The sequence below is a fragment of the Pelophylax lessonae genome, assembly GCF_965119305.1.
Source record: "Pelophylax lessonae genome assembly, chromosome: 1".
Classification (NCBI taxonomy): Eukaryota; Metazoa; Chordata; class Amphibia; order Anura; family Ranidae; genus Pelophylax; species Pelophylax lessonae.
The window spans coordinates 578,920,186-578,944,550 of NC_138768.1; positions in this window are offsets into that span (position 1 = coordinate 578,920,186).

The following is a 24,365-nucleotide window of genomic DNA, read 5'->3' on the forward strand; positions in this document are numbered from 1 at the left end:
AAGAAATGGCAGTCATCATGAACAGTGGAAGTTAAAGCAAGATCTGGAAGACCAAGAAGGCCAAGGAAAGATGGAAAAATCTCCAAAAGGCATCAAATTACAGATTAGACATTCTTATAACATGTCAACAAAAGTTAGATTTTATTTCCATCATTGACACTTTCAAAATTACAGAAAACAAAAAAATGGCATCTGCAAAAGTTTGGGCACCCTGCAGAATTTATAGCATGCACTGCCCCCTTTGCAAGGCTGAGACCTGCCAGTGTCATGGATTGTTCTCAATCATCGTCTGGGAAGACCAGGTGATGTCAATCTCAAAGGTTTTAAATGCCCACACTCATCTGACCCTGCCCCAACAATCAGCACCATGGGATCTTCTAAGCAGTTGTCTAGAAAACTGAAACTGAAAATAGTTGACGCTCACAAAGCTGGAGAAGGCTATAAGAAGATAGCAAAGCGTTTTCAGATGTCAATATCCTCTGTTTGGAATGTAATTAAGAAATGGCAGTCATCATGAACAGTGGAAGTTAAAGCAAGATCTGGAAGACCAAGAAAAATATCAGACAGAACAGCTCGCAGAATTGTGAGAAAAACAAATCAAAACCCACGTTTGACTGCACGATCCCTCCAGAAAGATCTGGCAGACACGAGTTGTGGTACACTATTCCACTATAAAGAGATACTTGTACAAATATGGTCTTCATGGAAGAGTCATCAGAAGAAAACCTCTTCTACGTCCTCACCACAAAAATCAGCATTTGAACTTTGCAAATGAACATATAGACAAGCCTGATGCATTTTGGAAACAAGTTCTGTGGACCGATGAGGTTAAAATTAAACTTTTTGGCCGGAATGAGCAAAGGTACGTTTGGAGAAGAAGGGGCACAGAATTTAATGAAAATAACCTCTGTCCAACTGTTAAGCATGGGGAGGATCAATCATTCTTTGGGATTGTATTGCAGCCAGTGGCACAGGGAACATCTCATGGGTACGAGGGAAAATGGATTCAATAAAATTTCAGCAGATTTTGGATGGTAACTTGATGCCATCTGTGAAAAAGCTGAAGTTAAAGAGAGGATGGCTTCTACAAATGGATAATGATCCTAAACACTCCTCAAAATCCACGGGGGATTACATCAAGAGGCCTAAACTGAAGGTTTTGCCATGGCCTCACAATCTCCTGACCTCAACATAATTGAAAATCTATGGATAGACCTTAAAAGAGCAGTGCGTGACAGACAGCCCAGAAATCTCAAAGAACTGGAAGACTTTTGTAAGGAAGAATGGGCAAGGAGCTTACAATCTAAGGTAGTGTCTGTCTTTCATTCCCAGTGACGGTGAGCACCATCACAAGTCCCAAATGTTCAGGCAGAGGGATCCTGGGAACATCTTTACTGCTTGGGTGCCTGTCCTCTTCCTGTCTCTAAGATTCCAGCACTTGGGCACAGTTTATTTAATTTTGTGCAACCTCCCCCCACACACACCTATCCTCCTTTCTATTTACTTAGGGCGGTACTTTTTCTTGTGGCTGGAGCAGTAAAGATGTGCTCATGTATCTTCTAAAAACTACAGGCTTGTGCTACTCCATGGTATTGTTAAGTACATGTAAACCCTAACTAGATATAATTTAGTTTGTTAAAGCATTGTGTAAATTCTGTGTAGATTAAATAATGTTATCACCCTTTTTCATCTTTTTTTTTATTTATTCTTGTTGCAAATCAGCAGTGTGGATCTCCTCTATCCTAATTGCAGAAATTTCATGTCTACATGCATTGGTGCTCATCATTTCTCAGAACATGTGCCTTGATAGTAACGTTGTGACTCCTCCAAAATGGTGCTTTCCTAGACTTTTATTGAATGGGCAATATTAACATGCTTTTGGTAGTCTGCAGCAAGAGATGAAAAATGCCATTATTCTTTAAATCTAAAATTGTACTGCAGAAGTGGTTATCTCTACTAAGCATTAAATAGCACCCGCCCCTACAGACTTTAGACATTTTCAATAAACTGAAATATTTATCTAAATGCCTTTTTTGCTCACCTAAATGTGACACTTCAGCCCAACACTGCTGGCATGATGTGGACACTTCCTATTGGTTGACTAGTGCCAGGATACTCCCAGGATCCAGAAGAAGAATCTCAATGGTGATGTTAGTGCAAGGGGCCAGCAGGAGTAGGCATATCTGCAGTGCTGGATTAGTGATCCCCTGTACCCAGAAAGAGGAGAAAGATGGGGTTAACTTTTGAATGGAGATGGGCAATTACAGCTATATTTTAACTTATGTCTTCAGATTGGTTGCTATTGAATTTTGTCTAAAACAATGGCACATTGCTCTGCTTTAATAGAAAAGTGTGTATGTGTGCTTCTTTCTAATTCTTTGATAATTTACCTTAGTGAAGGCCATAGTCTAGGTATATCTTCAATGATTTTGCCAATATTACCGATTTAAATAAAATAATTAAAGGAAAATGGTCCAACATTTTACCATGTGTAGCTGCTTAGATGAAATTTGCTTTAAAAAAATGTTTTTCATAAAGATCATCATGAATTATTTCATCAGTCTCTGCAAAAAATGTCATGACTAGTGACAGATTCATGTACCTGTGAAGTTGGAGTGCCCACAGTGGATACTGGACATGTTCATTGTTCAGCCTTGCCTACACCGCAAGCATCAGTGGTTGTTAGAATGCTGTTGGCTATGTAGCTAACAGTGTCATAGCAATTAGTTATACATCCCTGGTCCCATTCAGCTGCTAGCTGACCTAATATGGCCAATGCCATATTTGGGTAACTACATCAGCAGCCATGTCTACCCCCTTTGTTTACATTCACCTGTCGGCCTGGGACTCTTCCAGACAGCAGCTAAATGGGGCCAGGGGTGCATCAATGGTTGGTAGGACCTCAGGGGCCACCAGCTTCAAAGTTACCAAGGAGCCCAATGATTAGATGGCTTAAAGGTAGTGGGGGGAGAAGCAGCTACAGGAGAGCAGCAGGGAATCAGAATGCTGAATGGTGGGGGGGGGGGGGGTGCGGAGCCAAGGGGATTGGAGCACATTGAGGGGAGGGGATAAAGCTGGCCTACTTAGAGGTGGTCATAATTACTGCCAATTTCCTTTTCTAGTAACAGCCACTTATTCTTATTTGTCACAGCAATAACAACACGTTCTAAAGGTGCTGTACATAAGAACTATCTAAACCTCTCACTCGTGCAGATAATGTGTATAAAGGCTTTCGCGAATTAAATGCAGCAGTAACTACAGAAAATGTAGGATGTCAGTGAGACTGTGATTGGAAACGAGGCCAAGGGGGCATTGCCAAAAGCAGTGTATTAGATGCACTGGCAAAATGTGTGGGTAACAAAGGGTTTAATAGCAGCATAGTGCACTGTGGTGAAACCTGGTCTGATAGTGCTAGACATGCAAGGGAAATAAAATATAGTACTATCATCCTTACAAAAAAAGTGACAATTTGTAGGCAAAAAATGGCAATCCTGACAATACATGGGAAACTAACACACAATCATTACAATATACTGTGTTTTTAACATTGGGGGGCGTGTCCGGAAGCCGACCTGCATGGACACCTAGGAGCTCGGCTCTCTCCAAGGCCACAGGTATTACCTGATTTTCTGGTCTCCACCACTCTGCTACATGGGCAAATCCAGATCCACCCGCTCTTCTAAGGCTAGGGGATCCTTCCAGCCTCCCATTGGCTCCTCTGCGACCCTACATACCTTCTTCACCTCGGCCAACATGGCGCCACGTGTCGAGGACAGGATGGCGCAGAGGCATCCGCTCCTCTTCCACATGCTCAACCGCGGCTTTCACCATCTCCTCAGGTTTTGGATCGGGCACTCCTGAACTCCTCTATAAAGTGGTCGATCAGCGGATGCCTGCAATCTCCATTGGTGAGTGCCCCCCCCCCTTGCCACCCTCACCCACCCGCATGGAGCACAGGCCTCATGTTCTCTGGCCCCTGGCTCCCTCACTCGGTACTCTGAGGCCTTCCCGCACCTTCTGCGGGTTTCCTCGGAGTCTTGCCAGTACCCGAGCCCCAGCGGGTGGGTACATTGGCTCCTCTGCTTCTTCAGTCTGCTCTGTGGACTCCCCCACCACTGGGGAATGTTCAAGGCCTCACACCCACGCAGAGGGAAGCCTGAGGGACCACACTACTATGCGGGCCTCCACCTCAGCATCCACATCCACAAAACGCAGCAGCTGCCACGGTCCCGTGACCCTTGTTCCTCCATGAACTCTATGTATGAGGGCCCCCACTCCTCCTCTCCATATTGGGGGTCACGCTGCGCCACCTCAAGGGACTAATCTTATACCACCTACACCATTATCCCCACATTTACCGACGTGGTATGAACCCTGGGATGACCCTGCAATGCATGCCCCCCCAAGCCCCACATGTCTCTCTGGGAAAGCCTCAGCAAATGCCCTCTTCTCCCCATCTGCCTATGCAATTGTTAACAACAGGCCTTCCTCCTCAACCGTCGACATCCTTGCAATCCTTCGTTCAATTTATTCCAACTAAAGAGGACTTTAAACAACTGGTAGAAGATGTTAAATCCACGTGCCGCACTGAGATTCAAGCTCTTCACAGGGGCCTAAAGCATCTAGCAGACAGGGTGGAAATGGCGGAGGAGGAAATACAGGAGATCAAACTGGCGGTCCACCCCACCCAACTTCAGAGTGCTGAGCATCGTTTCCTTTTGCGGGACATGCAAACCATCTCAAGGACCTCGATAATAGAGGTCACAGGAACAATATCTGCAACAGAGGCCTCCCTGAGTCGGAGGGCCCCGAAGACCTACATATCACCCCTCAGACCCTGTTTAACAACTTGCTGGGTGAGCCCTCCACAAAACCTATTAAAATGGATCGTGCTCACTGAGCTCTCCGACCAAGGGGTTCTTCCTCCCAGCAACGGGATGTTATATGCAGAGTCCACTCGTTACCGCTGAAAGAAGACATCATGCGCAAGGCTCCTTCCTCCCGCACTGTGGTTTTTGATGGCACACAGGTTAAACTGTATCCTAATCTCTCCTTGATCACCCTCCAAAAGCGCAGGCTTCTCCAACCCTCCTGTGCTCCCCACAAGAGGCGGACCTTAGTTACCGCTGGGGCTTGCCTTTTAGTCTTACTGCAAAATGGCAAGGCAAGTCTGCCGTCCTGCGCTACACAGAGGATTTGGCCACTATTTGTGATGTACTGAAACTAGTCCCCCAACTCCCTGAGTGGGACCTTGTGTCAGCCCTGCCAGTACCCCCTCTGTTTTGGCAGAAGATCTCTCCAAATAGGCGCACCAGGGGTCCAGACACCCCCCGCAAGTCTGCAAAGCACAAGCCTGGGTGAAAAAAAATAGTACATTTTTAACATCATGTTCCTCGCAAAGGAAGGGCCATTGTTTAGCACAAAAACAGGTACGAAATAATTGAAAGGAGCATTCCAAATCATTAGGAGCCATTTAATAGTCCATAAAAATCACTCTTCTATGGACTCCAATGCATTTCACCAAAATGAAAAGGTTTTGCTAAAATCTCAATGAAGCAATAACTATCGATTTCGTTCACCCCTGATGTCTTTGATGTTTAGCCTATTAATGGAGAAGTTTAAAATAACATGGCATCAACATTTCCATAGTGTGACAGGAAGTCAGCTAAATCTGGGAATGTAGTCACAGGAAGGAGATACATTTTCCACCTGATTGAGAAGTCCATTAATTAATTTAGGGTGTTGGCTACAGAGCTAGCCAGCAGGAAGTTGAAAGGCCTTCACCTGTTCAGAATGAGGGAGTTAAGGCTCTATAATTTGTTCAGAGAAATTCCTGTTGTTTGCTGCCTCCAGAAGCTGCATCCTGAAGCCATGTGGGCTGGGAGCAGGAGGACAGTCAGCGTGTGCCTCCCGACAGGATGTGTGGGCCTGGGAGAAGACCCCCCGGAGTGATGTGTGCCCGGGACGGTAACCAAGGGTGAATACGTCTCAAAGGTGAGAAGACGAAGTGTTTCTGTGTGAAAGAAACAAAAGGACTGTGTTGCCCTGTGAAACTATTATAAAAGGACTATTGAGTGTCCACTGTAGGACAAGGAAGTCTGCCCGACGGTAGGTTGGAGACAGACACTTAGGCAGGTTCCAGTTGTGAGAAGGTAGCCGCCCACAGAGGCAAGGATTTATTTTCTGTTTTATTTTATTTTGGATGTTTTGCTGCATACAGCCTGGTGAAGAAAACACCATTTAATAAACCACACTGTTTGTTTGCAAGCACTTGTCGGCTACCTCTCTGGGAAAAAACACCCCCCAAGGGGTCATCCACACCCGCCACCGAGCTAATCCCTCACATATGGTGGAGGTATGCAGTGGGCAGAAGCAGCAAGATCCCTGCAAGGAAGTGCAAATGTTTGATGAACTTTGTCTGGTGCATGAGATTGCACAATCTATGTGTGCAGGAGAGAAGATCCTGACAGAAAAAAAAAAAAAAAAAAAGTGTTTTAAAGAGACAGGGGTCTCAAAATTTTTTGATGAACTTTGTTGTGTCTGGTGCAAGTGACTGCACAAACTGTGTGCGCAGGAAAAGAGATCCTGCAAGAGAGAGAAAAACTACATGTGTTGAAGAGACAGTGGTCTGAAAATTGTTTGCTGGACTGTGAAAAATTTGTTTGTGGAGTTATTGAAGATGGGGCGGTCCAAACGCCTGAAGAATGCAAAGATAGATGAAATGAGAGACCGGATTCTATGGATGGAGGGGATGTTGCAGTCTGAACCAGCCCCATCCATGCCTAAAGAGAGTCTACTAAAGAGGAAGGTTGTTGTCCCTAGCAACACTGATGAAACTGCTATGGAGACGCAGTGTGCTCAGATGAAAAGTAAGCTCAAAATGGAGGAGATGTTGAAACAACTGATTATATCAAATACAGCTCAACAGCAGGCAAATGCAGCTCAACAGCAGGCAAATGCGGATTTTCAGCGGAGCTTTGCAGCTCAACAAAAGGCTCATCAAGAGAGCATGGCAGGCTGGAAACAGAGACGCCAGCAGCCAATGGAGGCCATCGGTTTGGAAGAAACCGAGTATGTGTGCAGGGCTGAGTTGGATGCCTTGCAACGGAAAATGGAAGAAAAGGAACAAGCCTTGGAATTGCTTAAAATGGAGCATAGAAACTTGCAGGAAATGAATGAACTACTCAAGTCTCATGTGTTACAGTGGGAAGAATCCACTGCTCTTCTTTTGGTCGAGTTGCAAAAACGCAGAGAGACTATAATGGAGAAAGATACCATCCTCATGGAAAAGGAAAGTGAAATTCAGACTTTGCAGAAGCAAAGTATGGCTGATATGTTGGAGTTGCGTAATCAGCTGGAAAAAAGTCTTCAGTCTTTGGGAGCTACAAAAATAGACCTGCAGGAGTCGCAGGAACAGAATGTCGCTCTGAAAACGACATTGTCTCTCAGCGACAACGAGAAAAGTGAAAGAGAGGCTAAATTACTGAGTACTGTGTATGAGCTCACTACTTTGAGCAATGTGGTAAATGAATGGCGTGCGGACTGTGAAAGTTGGAAAGGGGAAGCCCAACGTGTCCAGCAGCAGTTAAAGGAGAAAGAAGCCTGTGTGGCAGAATTACATTCTTATTCCCAGATGCTAGCCAGTGAGGTGAAAGCTCTTATGCAGGGAAAAGGAGATTGTGAACATAAGAGGGAAAAAGTAGAGGCACAGCTTCTGGAATCGCAAGTCAAGGTGTCAGAAGGTGACCGATTGTGTGCTAAGCTGTCAGAGAAGGCAAACCGATTGCAGGTTGAGTTGGACAGTGTCACAAATCGGCTTTCTCAAGCAGACCGCAAATCTAGAGAAATTGCGGAAGATTTTTCTATCTTGGAATCGCAGCTGCAAGACACGCAGGAACTCTTACAGGAAGAGAGGTGTCAAAGGCTGAGTTTTAGCACAAAGCTCAAACAAATGGAAGATGAGAAAAATGGCTTCCTGGAACAATTAAAAGAGGAGGCGGAAGCAAAGAAAAACCTATCAGAGCAAGTCGCAACATTGCAAGCTCAGATAGCGGATATGAAAAAACGCATGGAAGAAAGCGTTGGTTCATTACAGTGTGTTGAAGATGTGAAAAAGAAGTTTGATCAGATGCTTGGTGAAGAGAAGACTGTGTCTGCAAAATATGCAGAAGAACGCGCACGTGCAGAAACGGAGGTGCGTGATAACGAGAGCAAAGCCCTGTTCTTGGCTCGCTCTTTGGAGGAAGCTCTAGAGTGTAAGGCTGAACTAGAAAGTGTTAAACAGCTGCGTACAGAAATGGAAGAATTGGTCAGCTCCAAGGATGATGTTGTGAAAAGCGTTCAGGAGCTAGAAAAGTCTAAGCGAGCCTTAGAACAGCAAGTAGAAGAGATGAAGATTCCGTTGCAGGAACTGGAAGAGGAATTCCAGGCAACAGAGGATCTGTCCCAAAGAGGGGATAGTGTGCCTGATGCAGTTTTTAAAAGGATCAGTGTTTTGGGGTCTGTCCTGAGTGAGCCTCAGAAATGTGATGACACGTGGCTTGAATCACCCCTTTGGAATAAACCGTACCTTCAAAAACTTCAAGCATTGGAAAATGTATCATTAGAACTTCAGCAAATAAAGGAGTTGTGTAAGAAATGTGATGATTTCTCAGTTCAGGCTGAAAACCTAGTGGAGAAAACTAAAGCGGAGAAAACTAAAGCAAGTGATATAAATCTGGGAGGAAAAAGCAAACGCCACCTAGTGGAGAAAACTAAGGCTGTTGGTGAAAACGTGAAGCAAATGAATTTCAAGTGCCTTTCAGAGAATATTTCTAAAATGAAACTGGTGAAAGACGGGTGGCAGAAGTTTGTTCGTGATCTTGAGATGCATTCCATGTGGAATTCAGATAGAGAAAAAGAACTAGGTGACCTTGAGCGGTCAAATAGTTCAGCAGAAAGTGCATTGAAGAAACCTGTAAAAGAATGTGTTGCAGTTCCATGCTTCTTCACTGATGCAGAGAGGAGGTCTATAATGGATACCACCCAGATCGCTGGGTTCAACTGTGTTGTTGCCTTTGACCCCTATGTTGGTGGAAGGAAAGTTGATGATGTTCTGGTTGGCTTCTTCTGTGAAGAGTTTGGCAAGAAATATAAACTCAATATCAAATCAAATAGTAGGCCTTTACTGCGACTCGCTCAGGAGGGCGAAAAGTTTAAGAAGTTGATGAGTGCAAATGCTTCAGATCTGCCTATGAATATGAAATGTTTGGTGAATGATATTGATATCTCTGGGAAAAGGAACAGGGGTCACTTTGAAGAAATGTGTGACAGCCTGTTGTCTCAATTGGAAAATCCTCTGCACAGCATCTTAGAGCAAGCAAAGCTCAAGAAGGAAGATCATTCCCTTTTACAACAAAAAGTCAATGATTGTGTACAGATGTATGGAGAGGCAACTCAAGTCACAGAGGGATGTCAAGAGTCCCTACTTGGAACAAAGCTTAGTGAAGCAAAGGTTCTCAAAGTTTTGTGGAAAACATTTATGGATTGCAGAGAGAGGCGTCTTAAGAATGTTGAAGACATTAAGACTAGCCCAATTGAGTTGCCTATGGATCACGGTCCTCCATGGTGGATTGGACAGACGGTTATGAGGGACAAGCTGTCTGACATTTATGAGAAAGCTGTCAATGAAGATGACAGAAACGAGAAGGAGCGAAATGATGCCAAAAATGCAGTTGAAGAATGTGTATATGAGATGAGAGACAAACTGTGTGGCATTTATGAGAAATCCGTCAATGAAGATGACAAAACAGTTTCATCCGGAAGCTTGAGGATAATAGGAGGCTTATCAGTGAGTCAGCAGTGCCTGACACATGCGTGCCTGGAAATATGTGTCCCAACCCTAGGGTTGAAACAAGAGGGGGGGGTATGTGACAGGAAGTCAGCTAAATCTGGGAATGTAGTCACAGGAAGGAGATACATTTTCCACCTGATTGAGAAGTCCATTAATTAATTTAGGGTGTTGGCTACAGAGCTAGCCAGCAGGAAGTTGAAAGGCCTTCACCTGTTCAGAATGAGGGAGTTAAGGCTCTATAATTTGTTCAGAGAAATTCCTGTTGTTTGCTGCCTCCAGAAGCTGCATCCTGAAGCCATGTGGGCTGGGAGCAGGAGGACAGTCAGCGTGTGCCTCCCGACAGGATGTGTGGGCCTGGGAGAAGACCCCCCGGAGTGATGTGTGCCCGGGACGGTAACCAAGGGTGAATACGTCTCAAAGGTGAGAAGACGAAGTGTTTCTGTGTGAAAGAAACAAAAGGACTGTGTTGCCCTGTGAAACTATTATAAAAGGACTATTGAGTGTCCACTGTAGGACAAGGAAGTCTGCCCGACGGTAGGTTGGAGACAGACACTTAGGCAGGTTCCAGTTGTGAGAAGGTAGCCGCCCACAGAGGCAAGGATTTATTTTCTGTTTTATTTTATTTTGGATGTTTTGCTGCATACAGCCTGGTGAAGAAAACACCATTTAATAAACCACACTGTTTGTTTGCAAGCACTTGTCGGCTACCTCTCTGGGAAAAAACACCCCCCAAGGGGTCATCCACACCCGCCACCGAGCTAATCCCTCACAATAGATACTAAACATTTATTTTTTGTGTTATGTATAAAGATCTCCATCATCCTCTGAAACCACGTCATTCAATAGTAACAAAGTTATAAATACCAGTCTTATCAAAGAATGAGACTGTCTATTGCATACTGATCCTCAGTAGCGCACTACGTTGCAAGATAACGCGGCTTCCATTTACCAGTTGTTTCATTTAATACAAAGGGCAATGTAGGAGTGTACCTTCGCATCAGTGTAAGCGTATTACTAAGATTTTAAATTCTTCTCTCCATTTATATCATAAATGTATTGCTTTGGGCTCTCTCCACTAAATGCTTACAATTATACAGTATGATTCAATTATGTACTTAATCAACCTTTTTTCATAAAATTCTTCCACAACGTGCTCATGTTAAAAAAAGAAAAATGAGCTCAGGGGTGCTGACACAGCCAATTTCAACACTGGTGAAGCTCTTAGCGATTGCTTATAATGTAATTATGTCGGCATTTGGAATGTCCTTTGAATTGTCACTTTGAACATGCAAGGCTTGAAACCTTGCAAGGCATGGCACCCTGGGGTGCCGCAAAGAGTCCCCAGGGGTGCCACGGCAAAATGATACTAAACCCTGTACAGTCCAACAATGAAAGTGTTACTGTGTTGAGAGCACATCCTGTTACTCTTCTTCCAGGCTCTCTCCTCCTTCTATGATGTTTTCTGTATTTTGCCAGCAAAAATGAAAGCTGTCTAACTGCCTGCCCGCGTGATACCAACCGGTGACATCATCAGTTAAGCTAAGAAAGGTCAGGAAGCCTTCAGTTTTGCCCCGAGAAGGAACAGAATGTGCTCTACCTTCACTCTGTACATGCAAAAAAAGTGCTGACATGATTTCTAGGTTGAGCTCCACCAAAACACATGGAATTGGTGGATAAGTGGGGGTGCCATTAGGAATTAATGGCACCCATGCGCAACTGCAAAATGCAACAAATTTTTGTGTGGTGCGGGAAAATGTGTGATTTTACATGTTTTACTGTACTGCAACTGGTGTGAAAAAGCCAAATATGTAGTTTGTTAGGCAACGTTAAGTGCCTTAATCCCCCCCCCCTCCCCCCCTAGCCCTTCCTGTAGCAAAATGACACAAAGCCCTGTACAGTCTAACTATGAATCCCTTTAAAGAAGATTTTGCTTCTCCAATTTTGTTTAAGGATACATTCACACTTGTGAGTGTACCCTGTGTACGATCAGCTGAGAGAACTCCAACGTGGGTTCCAGGATTAGCTGCGAGTAGGCAGCCCAATTAAAAGCAATGGGAGGCTGCCGTCTCCTACAAATAATCACATCCACTCGCATGTACCGGTAATCACTCAGGTACCTATCAAATGTGAGTGATCAGCCCTGGATACAGACATTAAATGCAAGCGTGTGTAATTACCTGCGAGAGCCAGCAGCCTCCCTTTGTTTTCAATGGGACTACCTACTCGCAGCTAATCGGACGAACCTCCGCTGAAGTTTATGCAGCTGACCATATACAGGGTGCACTCACAAGTGTGAATACACCCTAACTCTTGTCACCTAGGCATGTAGTAAAGGACAATCTTCCTCTCAGGTAAACAGAAAGCTATAAGGTTCTAATTCTTCCCCATTATACTAAAAAGCATATTTTTATTGCTGCCTGTGTTCCTGTTGATTTCGCCCTCACTTCCTGTTCTGCTGATGCCTGCCAAATAGATAGAAATTAGGGAGATTTTCTCTACCTTCCTGTTATGTCTGACCCATAGCACCCTTCTAGTTAGGTTGCTAGGTAAATTTAGTTTTTGGCTCCTTCTGTAATCAAGGAAGCAAAGGTTGTTTATTTTGATCTTTTTCGGGTTTCACGGACTGGTAGTTTGATTACTTCTAACTGCCTCTAAAAGACGTTTCTAGAGGGAGGGAGAGTTTAAATGACCAGTCTGAATATTGATCATGGCCTAGCCGATCACTGGGGAGGTGTGCCCAAATGTTGGCTGGGGCAGCTGAGAAAAAGAAGCTTTGGAGAGATTGTTCTCCCCAGGAAGGAGAGATCCCAGCCTCAGGGGGGATGTTGCCCCTGAGGCAGCTTAAGGATTGGGTTGCTGTTCTGCAAGGTTCCAGGAACTGCAGTGCTGGGAGCTGGAAGCAGCCTGGATCTGACTGCAAGTCATCTAGTCTGTAGAAGGATTGTCTCCCTCACTGAGTGATGTCCAGAGGAAAGCTGGAAAAAGGTAGCTGTCCTGAAGACTTGTGATTAAGCACCCCTAAAAGTGTTCCCTGTGACTGTATATTGTTCTAAAAGTTGTGCTGGTTACCAGCATCTGTACATTGGAGCAAGGTAACCAGATGCCAGAATGTATTTACCCCATGGTTCTCAGCTGTGAGAAAATCTACTGTTCAGTGTTTATTTTTACTTTGGGAGAAGATTGTCTTATCACTGTTTTTGGTAATCATTTTAAAGTATCACATGCCCCAACCCCTTTCCTGTTACAAGCTCTTCAAGCAATACATCCTGAAAAGACAACCCCAAGAATAGTGATGGCAAACCTTGGCACTCCAGATGTTTTGGAGCTACATTTCCCAAGATGCTTATGCACTCTGCAGTTTAGTGGAGCATCATGGGAAATGTAGTTCCAAAACGTCTGGGGTGTCAAGGTTCGCCATCACTGCCCTAGAATAATTACTGGAGCCGGAGTGAATGGACTGTTGCTTGGGCGACTGGTGGCCTCTCTATTTGGGTAAGAATCAGTTAATATTAGTAACACTTTAGAGACACTTTATATAGCATACTTATTGCAGCAATACTGATGTTTGGAAGAAATGATGCATCTGTGAATATTGCCTGTACACCTCCCAAAGTAGTTGTACGCATGCACCAAAAAGTTTTACATGATGCAATGAGATGTGTTACTCATGGTTGAGAGCTACCTACTAATTTTGGTATAAAACTCTTATCCCCATATTTCAATATCCATAAACATTTCCTGCTAGTGTGCTATTTCTTAGTAAATAACGATTTCATGTGACATTTATATGTTTCCTTCCCTGTTGGCTAAATTGCTGTCATCATCATCCTATATTGTCACCCACAGGCTTTTGAAACCACAACAAATATTCCCTCTTTTTCTATTAATGTTTAGATGATGCATTTAGATCCTGTTTATGTGAGAAACTCTATTAACTAGTAGATGTTGCACATGATCTGCATAGTTTATTTACATCACAAAAGGATTTCTACTGCTCGGACTTTTCTATGACTTGTTTGTAGTTAGCCTGGATATTTATTGCATTCATGGTTAATGTCTTTTTATGCAACAGCTTGTTTATTGTACTCTTTTTTTAAAGCAACAAAATATTCTGCTAGTGTTTATTGAGGAAAACAATTACATTCGCAACAGTTCCTGTCTCACTGACTTACTTAAGAATATTGTATGTTCATATGCCAGAGCATCAATTGTATGAGACAAGCAGATTAGGGTTGAGCGAACACCTAGATGTCCGTGTTCGACGGGTTCGGCCGAACTTTAAAAAAAAGTCCGGGTCCGTGTCCCGGACTTTTACCGAACTTTTCCCGGACACCGAACCCCATTGAAGTCAATGGGGACCCGAACTTTAAGGCACTAAAATGGCTCTAAAACACCAAAGGAAAGGGCTAGAGTGCTGCAAATGGCAGCAAAACGTAATTAAGAGCATGGCAAGTGCTCTGCAAACAAATGTGGATAGGGAAATAACTTAAAACAACAAAAAAAAAACAGAAAAATAAAACAATGTTCTTCTTCATCTCTGAAGGACGAGGCCCATATGGAGTAGGAGGGAGGTTGAGGTGGTGGTGGATGTGGCGGTGACATAGGCGTGCGCACAGGGTGTGCTGGGTGTGCCTGGGCACACCCTAATCACCTAGGGCACATAGCATTGCCAGTGAGGAGATGGGAAAGATCTCCCTGGGACCTGCTCTGCTCTATTTCTCCTTGCCTACAGGTACATGGCCCCGATACATTACTCTCCCTGCTGGCAAACACATGCATGTGTATTTCAACTTTGGGGTGCACACCTTAATGCAATAGGCTGCGCACACCTATGGGCGGTGTAGGTGGAAGCGGCGGTGGAGGAGGACCAGGGCCGGATTAACAGCATCATGGGCTTGGTGCTGAGGATTTTGAAGGGCCTTAAGGGCCGTGCCTTGCCATGCACCCAGAGGAGGAAGGGTGCAGCCATGCATGCCTAATTCAACATGGGATGCTGTCTCTGAAGCCCATAAACACATCCATGCATCGCCAACTGTCCCTCCTTGTCCGGCCTTCACGCTGTGTGGGGAGGTTCTGAGGGTGCTGCCTGGGGAAGCGAGCATAGAAGCCAGACTTCTGTGTTTACAAGTGACAGAAGAGCGGTAACAGTGAATATGGCCAACCCGGGGCCTATATAAAAGGTAGGGGCCTGGAGCTGCAGCTCCAATAGCCCCTACATTAATCTGGCCCTGAGGAGGAGGACGAGGTAGCCAACACTGCTTCTTTTCAAAAATTTTAAATGAGGGTACACCCCAAAAGAGTGAGAAAGAGCAAAAATGGAACAATGGGTGGGTAAGGTCGGTATCCATTGCTATTCTGCATAAGGTACGGAAAAGTCCCGTGGGATCCATGCCTGGTTCATTTTAATGAACGTGAGCTTGTCCACATTGTCTCTGGACAGGCGGCTGCGCTTGTCTGTTATAACGCCCCCAGCCGTGCTAAATACCCGTTCAGATAATACACTGGCTGCAGGGCACGCCAGCACCTCCAAGGCGTAAAGGGCAAGCTCAAGCCATGTGCCCAATTTGGAGACCCAGAAGTTGAAGGGGGCAGACCCGTCATTCACTACATGTAGGCGTGTGCACACATACTGCTCCACCATGTTGGTAAAATGCTGCCTCCTGCTAAGACGTTCCATCTGAGCTGCTGGTGCTGCTGTTTGTTGTGGCGTGCTGACAAAGCTTTTCCACATTTCGGCCATGCTAACCCTGCCTTCTGAGGTGCTGGCGGTGCCCTGGTTGCGTTGGCGACCTCCTCCTCCTCCTCCTCTGCCTTGTGCTTCCACTGTGGCCCCGCTGTCAGATGGGAATGCCAGCAGCATGGCGTCTACCAGCGTGCGCTTGTACTCGCGCATCTTGCGATCGCGCTCCAGTGAGTGAATTAAGGACGGTACGTTGTCCTTGTAACGGGGATCCAGCAGCGTGGCCACCCAGTAATCAGCACAAGTTAGAATGTGGGCAACTCGGCGGTCGTTGTGGAGACACTGCAGCATGTAATCGCTCATGTGTGCCAGGCTGCCCAGAGGCAACGAAAGGCTGTCCTCTGTGGGAGGTGTATCGTCCGTGTCCTCTGTATCCCCCCAGCCACGCACCAGTGATGGCCATGAGCTGGCCTGGGTGCCACCCTGCTGTGAACATGGTTCCATCTCCTCCTCCAGCTCCTCCTCCTCCTCATCCTCCTCATCCTCCAGAACTGTGCCCCTGCTGGACAATTGCGTCCCTGGCGTTTGCGTGTGCAGGAACCCACCCTCGGAGCCCCTTGCGAATGACTGCCCTGAAAGCCTTGGAAATGTTACCTCTTCATCCTCCTCCTCCTCCTCATCCTGTGCCACATCCTCTTCCATCATCGCCCGAATTGTTTTTTCAAGGAGGCATAGAAGTGGGATAGTTAAGCTGAGAACGGCGTCATTGCCACTGGCCATGTTGGTGGAGTACTCAAAACAGCGCAACAAGGCACACAGGTCTCGCATGGAGGCCCAGTTAAATTAAATAGCGGAATAGAAAATATGATCCAAAAAAAGTGTATGTATATCACACGTACACAACCACACTGGGCCCCAATTACTATTGTTTGTACCCCTAAAAGGCTAGATGAGGAGTAGGGGGAGTATGGAACAGGCAGCACCCTCAAACCTTCAGAAGTATGAGATGAACCCCAACAACTTGGAAAGGTGGATCTCTCTCACACGTACCGACACAGACTATCCCGCAATTCAATTGATCCTCAAAGGTTTTTATTGAATAGCGGAATAGGAAATATGATCAAAAAAAGTGTATGTATCTCGCACGTACACAACCACACTAGGCCCCAATTACTATTGTTTGTACCCCTAAAAGGCTAGATGAGGAGTAGGGGGGGTATGGAACAGGCAGCACCCTCAAACCTTCAGAAGTATGAGATGAACCCCAACAACTTGGAAAGGTGGATCTCTCTCACACGTACCGACACAGACTATCCCCCAATTTAACTGATCCCCAAAGGTTTTTGATTAAATAGCGGAATAGAAAATATGATCCAAAAAAAGTGTATGTATATCACACGTACACAACCACACTAGGCCCCAATTACTATTGTTTGTACCCCTAAAAGGCTAGATGAGGAGTAGGGGGGGTATGAAACAGGCAGCACCCTCAAACCTTCAGAAGTATGAGATGAACCCCAACAACTTGGAAAGGTGGATCTCTCTCACACGTACCGACACAGACTATCCCCCAATTTAACTGATCCCCAAAGGTTTTTGATTAAATAGCGGAATAGAAAATATGATCCCAAAAAAGTGTATGTATATCACACGTACACAACCACACTGGGCCCCAATTACTATTGTTTGTACCCCTAAAAGGCTAGATGAGGAGTAGGGGGGGTATGGAACAGGCAGCACCCTCAAACCTTCAGAAGTATGAGATGAACCCCAACAACTTGGAAAGGTGGATCTCTCTCACACGTACCGACACAGACTATCCCCCAATTTAACTGATCCCCAAAGGTTTTTGATTAAATAGCGGAATAGAAAATATGATCCAAAAAAAGTGTATGTATATCACACGTACACAACCACACTAGGCCCCAATTACTATTGTTTGTACCCCTAAAAGGCTAGATGAGGAGTAGGGGGGGTATGGAACAGGCAGCACCCTCAAACCTTCAGAAGTATGAGATGAACCCCAACAACTTGGAAAGGTGGATCTCTCTCACACGTACCAACACAGACTATCCCCCAATTTAACTGATCCCCAAAGGTTTTTGATTAAATAGCGGAATAGAAAATATGATCCCAAAAAAGTGTATGTATATCACACGTACACAACCACACTAGGCCCCAATTACTATTGTTTGTACCCCTAAAAGGCTAGGAGTAGGGGGAGTATGGAACAGGCAGCACCCTCAAACCTTCAGAAGTATGAGATGAACCCCAACAACTTGGAAAGGTGGATCTCTCTCACACGTACCAACACAGACTATCCCCCAATTTAACTGATCCCCAAAGGTTTTTGATTAAATAGCGGAATAGAAAATATGATCCCAAAAAAGTGTATGTATATCACACGTACACAACCACACTAGGCCCCAATTACTATTGTTTGTACCCCTAAAAGGCTAGGAGTAGGGGGAGTATGGAACAGGCAGCACCCTCAAACCTTCAGAAGTATGAGATGAACCCCAACAACTTGGAAAGGTGGATCTCTCTCACACGTACCAACACAGACTATCCCCCAATTTAACTGATCCCCAAAGGTTTTTGATTAAATAGCGGAATAGAAAATATGATCCCAAAAAAGTGTATGTATATCACACGTACACAACCACACTAGGCCCCAATTACTATTGTTTGTACCCCTAAAAGGCTAGGAGTAGGGGGAGTATGGAACAGGCAGCACCCTCAAACCTTCAGAAGTATGAGATGAACCCCAACAACTTGGAAAGGTGGATCTCTCTCACACGTACCAACACAGACTATCCCCCAATTTAACTGATCCCCAAAGGTTTTTGATTAAATAGCGGAATAGAAAATATGATCCCAAAAAAGTGTATGTATATCACACGTACACAACCACACTAGGCCCCAATTACTATTGTTTGTACCCCTAAAAGGCTAGATGAGGAGTAGGGGGAGTATGGAACAGGCAGCACCCTCAAACCTTCAGAAGTATGAGATTGTGTTCACTGTACCCCACAAAGATTGAGTTCACTGCACCCCACAATGATTGTGTTCACTGCACCCCACAAAGATTGTGTTCACTGCACCTCACAAAGATTGTGTTCACTGTACCCCCCAAAGATTGTGTTCACTGCACCCCACAAAGATTCTGTTCACTGTACCCCACAAAGATTGTGTTCACTGCACCCCAAAAAGGATGTTGTTCACTGCACCCCAAAAAGGATGTTGTTCACTCCACCCCAAAAAGATTGTGTTCACTGCACCCCACAAAGATTGTGTTCACTGCACCCCAAAAAGATTGTGTTCACTGCACCCCAAAAATGATTTTGTTCACTGCACCCCAAAAAGGATTTTGTTCACTGCACCCCAAAAAGGATGTTGTTCACTCCACCCCAAAAAGATTGTGTTCACTGCACCCCAAAAAGATTGTGTTCACTGCACCCCACAAAGGATTTTGTTCACTGCACCCCAAAAAGATTGTGTTCACTGCACCCCAAAAAGGATGTTGTTCACTGCACCCCAAAAAGGATTTTGTTCACTGCACCCCAAAAAGATTGTGTTCACTGCACCCCACAAAGGATTTTGTTCACTGCACCCCACAAAGATTGTGTTCACTGCACACCAAAAAGGATTGTGTTCACTGCACCCCAAAAAGATTTTGTTCACTGCACCCCAAAAAGATTGTGTTCACTGCAGCCCAAAAAGATTGTGTTCACTGCAGCCCAAAAAGATTGTGTTCACTGCAGCCCAAAAAGATTGTGTTCACTGCAGCCCAAAAAGATTGTGTTCACTGCAGCTCACACACAGAAAAATGGATGTGGATCACTGACACCTGCCTATCTCCAATCCCACACCACACAGCAATATCGATTGTAGTTTGTAGAACACAGTTTCCCTAAAATTCAGCAGACTCTGTCCCTAACAGGATTGAGAAGAGATCGTAGATCAGGATTGAGTGCAGACCCCACCCCCCACACAGCAATATCGATTGTAGTTTGTAGAAGACACTGACCCTATAATTCAGCAGACTCTATCCCTAAAATGCCTACAACTCGCCCTGCCTAAACACTCCGACCTGTCCCTCAATTCTATCCGGACACAAATGGTTTTTTCCTGCCTATCTTTCCCTAATCAGCAGCCAGCACGTTGATGTGTGCTCTGTCCCTGAATCTAAGCAGCATAATGACGCCGCTGCGGCTGCCTCGAACTTATAAAGACTTGGTCACATGCTTCAGACGGCCAATCACAGCTACTGAGACATTTGCAGGCATGGCTGGGATGGCTTAAGGCACACCAGTTAAACGATTGTTGATTGGCTGTTGAAAGCCCGCCATGAAAAGAGCGCCAAAGCATGCAAAACCCGGAAATAAAACGACCGAACACGGATTTTTACCCGAACATACAGTAAAGTGTCCGTGTCCGTGTTCGGGTACAAAAAATCCAATTATTCGGTACGAACACGAATAATACAGTCCGTGTTCGCTCAACACTAAAGCAGATTGTATGTGACAACAAGCAGATCTGATCATTTTGGAATTGACTAAGCATCTGTGATGTACATGCACGCACAGGCTGCAGCGTATATATGAAGAATTTACTAACAAGTGAGGTTTGCTGCAAAATTTACACTTCCAAACAAGTGCCAACAAACTCTGGCATGCCCAAAAATAAAATGTATTTTCTCTAATCTTTATTGGTCTATCTAGCAGTTATTTGCATTTTTAATAACTATATCATGTAGGAGTTAAATTGCACTAAGTGTGAACAGCTATCATTAAAGGAGACTGTTAAAAATATTGGTTTGTAAAAAGTCTTAGTGAACCACATGCAGGGGCTTATTCTATACTCTGGAGCTTGAAATAGAGATTTCAATTTTAAATAGCATACCTTCACAGTAACTTTCATTTTGGAGGGACACTCTGAGCCTTGTTCACATCCACCTGTCCAATGTTTTTCACTACCATTCCTAGTAGCGGAGTGGGTCCCACCTTGCACCTTGTGTGAGCTTCACACGTGCACACAGCTTAAAGTGATTGTAAAGTCTTGTTTAAAAAAAAAAATTCTAACATGTTATACTTACCTCCCCTGTGCAGTTGGTTTTGCACCAAGCAGCCTGGATCCTCCTCTTCCCGGGTCCCTCATTCCTGCTCCTGGCCCTTCCCTCCTATCGAGTGCCCCCACAGAAAGCAGCTTGCTATGGGGCACCCGAGTCAAGCTGCAGCTCCGTTTGTCCATTGTGTTTAAGACCCACTCGGTAGACTATGTGTTGAGTTCTTGCATTACACCCTTTTTAGTATGTTTAGACCAGGCAAGGACAGCATTTTTAAAGGCTTTACAAAAGGCAATTACAAAGTCCAATGTTCATAGACTTAATTCCTTTTCTACATCCCTAATCCTAACTACATGCTGTGTGCTGCCCAGGCATATCTGCTAAGGTAGTGTCCGTGTAAAACCAAGTTTATAAGAGGCATGATACAAGTGGTTGGTGTCTTTAAGGCGAACCCCAGGTTCTGATGATTTTACATCCAGGTAGTAGTGTGTGATACGCTTCTGTTACTCACGGATGTTGTTTTACGTCGCACTCCCTTACGAGCATCGAACTTCTCTACTAGGGACCCTTTTTAGCTCTTCATTAAGCCATTTTTGGGGGTTTTCGGTTAGAAGAAGAGGCTGTTGTAGGGGCCCTGTCCTGGACCATGGTCTGTTATTTATATCAGAGTGTTAGTGGGCTGGGCCCAGAAAAAGAAACCACCAAACCGGGAAAGACATTAACTTCTACCCTCCTGTCTGGAACAGCGCCTAACTGGCTATTTTCAACCCATTTACATAAGGGTCATACACAGAGGAAGGCAGAAGTGAAAGGGTTAATGTAATGGTCCCATACAGTGGCAGAATAGAGATGAAGGGGTTATTGTTCAGATGGGCAGGATAAGGGAGGTGAGGGGCTAATATACAGGTTATATGGAGACAGCAAAGCAATAGTATGTGTAGGGGTGGCGGGGGGGGGGGCATAAAAAAAACAATGTGTTATAGAAATTGAATGAATAAAGCTGCAGCTGCTGACCCAATAATTCTGTCCCCTTTGATACTTACTCTACCTCTCTCCTTCCCTGCTGTAATGGAAAGGGGAGGCATTAGCACAGTAAACAGTACTATGCTATTGCTGTAATGACCAAAGATGGCTGGGTACACAACAATCACACTATCACAAAGGGGTTGATGCCGCTCCAGGTGAGAGATAAGTATCCAATCTGTGCTGGGTGCACGTATAGTCCGTGGACCATGGAAGTAGCAATTGTATAGGAAATGGTTTGACAACACTCCAGTGTCAGCAGATAAAAAGTCTTTATTTCTCCAAAAACATGACAGCACAATGAACAGATGCCTTAAACAGCAGATGCGCTCAATATGCGAATAAACGAACCTCATTCCTGAAACGCGTCTGCTGTTTGAGGCATCTGTTCATTGTGCTGTCGTGTTTTTGTAGAAATAAAGACTTTTTATCCGCTGACACTGGAGTACTGTCAAACCATTTCCTATACAATTGCTACACAGCAATCACCCAGCGTTCATCCGCCATCCAATGTTCATGAATGGCACTGGGTAAATAATGGGCCACCGATCTGCCATTGATAGAAGCATGGTGATACAAAAGAGATTAAACTGATGATAGAAAACAATACAGGAACATGCATTTTTTTCTATAATTCTTTACTATTATTAGATAATAAAAAAAATGAAAAATATAAAAAATGTATCTAAATGTGCTACCAAAAAAAAAAGCTCCATCTCGAAAAAAATGATGTATACCTTAGGGTACACTACAAACACAAAAGATCTAAAGTTTGGGGGAGAAAAAAGACCAAAATAAAAAAAAAAGGCTTTAGAACTCAAGGGGATTTAGGGAAGAAAAGTCCCAGGGGCTCGAGTGGTTAAATATAATTTGCAAGCAAGCCTGTTTCTAAGTAATATGCAGTTCTTGTGTATTATTATTCACAAATATACATGCAGTTTGTGGCCAAGGAAATGAAGAGAAAAATAAAAAAAATAAAATAAACATTGCTTATTTTTAAATACATTTTCAACTGAAAATACCAGCAAAAGCTATAATAATTCTGAAAAGAACAAAGGCAGTGGCATAGTTGTATTACTCTATGAAGGATTTATTATGCTTTCGAAGGGTGATGTTGTGTCTCTCTCTTATGCTGATTGAGCTCAGCCTTACCCACCCACATTACGTGAGCACTAACGCTACGTCATTCAGTCCCACCCATTTTGCTTTTCGTACAGGATTACTGCTGTCATGGTAACAGTCAGTGTGGAGGCAACACAACACTAGAACATTCTCTCCAACAAGATGCTGAATATTCCACTCCTGGGCTGTTCTTTACTTTTCTGATTGATCTCACCTGACAGTTAAACAGTCTCCTTGCAGGAGTTCCGAGAACAGAGTATTTTGTCCCTTATGGAATTGACTATTTTAAAAAGGTACATCCAAATTATTCACAGAATTCACTAAATATATTATTACAGTACTCATGTTCAGCATCAACCTTCCTACCCTCTTCTTTTACAATGAAAGTCAAACTGGGAAGTCCTTCCATAGATTGTAGCAGAACAAAACAAAAACCACTCCTCAAAACAAAAACCCCTCCTCAAATCTATATTAACCTTTCAAGTCCAAGGGCTAATCGAAACTTCCCTGACCAGACCAAATGTTAACATTTTGGAATGCACTCAACATTAACTTTTTAATTGTTAAGCATCACCAGCTTGCTAACCCTAATATTCATCAGCCTGGATGTCACACCGCTTCCTCAAACTCAATCTATCCAAAACTGATCTCATAATATTCCCTCCCCTCATGCCTCCTTCCCTGATTTCCCCGTCAAGATCAGTGGAGTGGGGAAGCCCGCTGACAGCCTGTAAGTCACCCCGAAAATTTTGAATTTGTTAAAAATGTATATATGAATTTCAACGAAATGCCTTACTATTTCCTTTGGAAACTCAGACTGAAATGAATTGCACATGTCTATCAAGAGCCAGATGAAGACAAGTAAATGGCCACATCCGGCCCCAGAGCCATTTGGAGACCATTATTATTAGACATTGACCGTTTATCGGCAACACCGATATATCTGGGGCCAATATGCACTTTCACCGATATATCGGAATCGGCCCCTGAGGTTACCGATATTGCCGTAATTTAGGGAAAAGTGCATGTATCGGGGTGATGCCTGCAGCTAGAGGCATCACCCCGGTACCAGTGTCCATAGCCGACAGTTGGCTAACTTGTAAGGACAACATGACAATGGCTCAGAAGCCACTCGGCTGTCATTACAAGGAGCGGGAGGGGACGTCTCCCCCCTCCCGACGCCTTTCACGGCTCACCCGGGTCTCCCGTCCCACTGGGAGACCCAGGCATCCTACCTCACCTCCACCGCCGAAGAGAAGACCCCGGGGTAGCATGAGGATGTGTCCCCGTGAAAGCTGGTATCCTTGCCGCAAGTGTGCATGCGCCGATCTCCGTGTAAAAAAACCCAAAAACCTGGCAGTGATGTCATGACATCACTTCCGGGTACTCGGCGCTGAATTAAAAAAAACTGACAGCATTCAAAACAGCCAAACTTTGAATGCTTTTCAGTGCCGAGGAAGGGTTTGGGGTATTTTAGACCCCCAGATCCCTCCACAAGGAGTACCTGAAGAAAAATAAAATAAATTTTTTTTTACATGTCCAAAAATATCGGCCGATACCGATATCCGATGGACAAAATATTGGTATCAGCATTAAAAAAACTATATTGGTTGATCACTAAGTATTATACAACATGCACT